General features: G+C 41.2%; 1 pseudogene; it reads left to right on the top strand.

Annotated features, from left to right (window-relative positions):
* Window positions 1-1,512: 1,512 nt before the first annotated feature.
* LOC114905098 lies at window positions 1,513-2,957 on the top strand (annotated as a pseudogene).
* Window positions 2,958-3,204: the final 247 nt, after the last annotated feature.

Below are 3,204 nucleotides of genomic sequence, written 5' to 3' on the forward strand. Positions count from 1 at the left end.
TCGATCTCCCCCACTTTTATTTCTCTATCTCCCTCATTTCCTCCCTTTTCCCCTTCCCCTTTCCTTCTTCCCTCCCTTCCTTCCTTCCTTTTCCCCTTCCTTCCGTCCTTCCTTCTTTTCACGGTTGTCCCTATTAGGTTCTGACCTTGTGAAGAGCAGTTGCTAAACTTCGAAACCTAGAATCTAGCATCATGCCTGCTGTTGACTTTGTCCATCTGTTTGGCACATCACAGCAACAACCAAGTTAGTGAGTTGAGTAATCATCTAGTGCATTTGTTCTCTGTAGACGGTCTGAATTATCCAGGTTCAACATTTTGTCTCCTTCCCCTCACCTCCTGCCCCCTATCATCTATAGCACAGTGTTATTTTTTTTTGGAATAAAATCATGTGATAGCTGCTTAAGCTGCCCACTTTAAGTGTCTACTGTACCAGCCAACAAGTCAAATATTGAGGTAAATATGTGGAGGTCCCCAGTCCCCATATGTGTCAATTTCTAGCCTAACTGGCTTTCCTAGACTAGAACCCTATTCAGTGTATCCCTGGCAAAAATTTGTGTACTGTGCCTACCAGTTTTGGGGGACATCAAAGTGTGATGCTTTCGATATATAAATACCAAAACTCTTCAAGGTCCTTTCAAATAGAAAAAAAAATATAGAGTAATACATATGCTTTGGGTGTTTTTCCAAATTCCATAGGTAGGAATAGAAAACTGGAGCCATCTGGAGCTCTTGAATTTTCCAGTGGCTTAATGTCCCTTCTTTCCATTATTTACAGACTGTATTTCTTTTGAAATCAGGGGACATTACAATGGGGTAGCAAAAATATTGACAGGTCAAATATATGCCAAATATAGATGACTTTTTATTTTTGATATTATGGATTTGTTTTTTCCATTCTGGCCAAAATCTCAAGGCCAAAGACTCTCGATGGTGTGACCCAAGCACTCAAGTACTCAAGAAGAAGCTGAGTGAGTGTGGAAAAGACAGGTTCACAAGCTGCATTACATTTATCACTGTTTCCAAGTCCATGAAGACAGAGATGAGGGAGCAAAACATATTTGGACTGTAGACCTGTGCTAAGGAGCAGAAAGACATGCAAATAAAAGAATCGGATAGGGCTTCCCTGGTGGCGCAGTGGTTGAGAGTCTGCCTGCCAATGCAGGGGACATGGGTTCATGCCCCGGTCCAGGAAGATCCCACATGCCGCGGAGTGGCTGGGCCCGTGACCCGTGGCCGCTGAGCCTGCGCGTCTGGAGCCTGTGCTCCGCAACGGGAGAGGCCACAACGGTGAGAGGCCCGCGTACTGCAAAAAAAAAAAAAAAAAAAAGAATCGGATAGAGGGACTTCCCTGGTGGTCCAGTGGTAAAGAATCCGCCTTCCAATGCAGGGGATGTGGGTTCAATCCCTGGTCGGGGAACTAAGATCCTACATGCCTCGGGGCAACTAAGCCCACACACCACAGCTAGAGAGAGAAAACCCGTGCACCACAACTAGAGAGGAGCCCACGCACTGCAATGAAAAAGACCCTGCATGCCTGAGTGAAGATCCCGTGTGCCACAGCTAAGACCCGACGCAGCCAAAAGAAAAAAAAAAAAAAAAGAATGGGATAGAATAGATAAAGGGAGTTGGCATCCCAGAAATTTTAAGGCATTTCCTCTAGCTAACATGAAATGTAATATTTCTCTACATACATTAATTAAATAAAAAGAGAACATTTTAAAAATTAATTTTTGTCAAAGGATGACATTTTCCATACTATTTTATGGACAAGGATTACTCAGTACTTCTTAGGCGTGTTTAGATTGCTTGAACTCTTTCATTTAAGAAAGGTAGAGTGTGTTGCCCTCAAAACTGCACAGCTAGTGAACATTGGTTTAAAGTGCTTTGTTACATTTCATTCAAAGCTGTCTATGAGAGCAGCAGCCACTTGGTTCCGCTATCGCCGGAGAGTTTTAGGGCCTTCCCTGACTGTCACCTAGGTGTCACGGCGCGGTTGGGAGGAAGAAGCCGTCCTAGCTGTGTGTTGTCCTTGCGGCCAGTGGGAGGCGAGTGCCCTCTCGAAAGCTCAGGGGTCCCGCGACCCTTCTTACCAGTGCCATGGCAGTTCCAGGTTGCAACAAGAACAGTGTCCGAGCAGGCTGTAAAAAGTGTGGCTATCCTGGTCACCTGACTTTTGAATACCACAATTTTCTCCGAGTAGACCCCAGAAGGGACATAATTTTGGATGTCAGCAGCACAAGTAGTGAGGAGAGTGATGAAGAGAATGAAGAACTGAATAAACTGCAAGCATTACAAGAAAAAAGAATAAATGAAGAAGAGGAGAAGAAAAAAGCAAAAAGCAAAGAGAAAATCAAGTTGAAAAAAAAAAAGGAAAAGGTCTTATTCATCCAGTTCTACTGAAGAGGACACTTCAAAACAAAAGAAACAAAAATATCAGAAGAAAGAAAAGAAAAAAGAGAAAAAGAGTAAGTCAAAAAAGGGGAAGCATCACAAAAAGGACAAAAAGAAGAGAAAAAAGGAAAAGCATTCCTCTGCCCCTAATAGTTCTGAAATCTCCAAAAAGTAACTGAGACTTTGGCCTGAACCATTAAATTAAAAAATTTGGTTTTGAAAATTATTAGACTTTCCTTGAAATTTGCTGTATAATTATGCTTTGCAATAAATCACAGCCTTTTCCATATAGACATTTTTTCATATATGGGGCTGTTACTGTCTGGCAGTATTTTAGTGTACTATGATTATAGAGTATTGAATCAGTCTTATTACTTGATAGCCATAACCCCAAGTATGGATATTTGTGCAACAAAACTCATTGTTTTTGGTATTCCTCTCTGTGTGTGTCTGGCTAGTGTTATTACTTAATAATTTAATTGTAAATGGCTTTATTACAGTCAACACAGGCAATCTACATAGCAGTTAATGAGTACTGCTGAATTAAGTGTCCATCTTCCAGTGTTAAAGCGAGGTAGGGGATAATGCTTTGCGCTTGACACTGAAAAATTTCATAGCTTTATATCCTATGATAATGTATAAAGAAAGTGAAGTTCTTTACTGTTGTTTTTAAATCTTGGCTTTTTTCAGATGTCACAGGAGATGAAGCTGCTTTATTGGTCTTGACCAGAACCTTTTAAATGAATGGCATCAGCAGGAAGTTGATAATGAAAGTATTTATAACAGAATTTCACTGTTTTCTGAGATGCAGAGT

Source organism: Monodon monoceros, unplaced genomic scaffold, assembly GCF_005190385.1.
Source record: "Monodon monoceros isolate NGI ecotype Baffin Bay Population unplaced genomic scaffold, NGI_Narwhal_1 Super_Scaffold_21, whole genome shotgun sequence".
Classification (NCBI taxonomy): Eukaryota; Metazoa; Chordata; class Mammalia; order Artiodactyla; family Monodontidae; genus Monodon; species Monodon monoceros.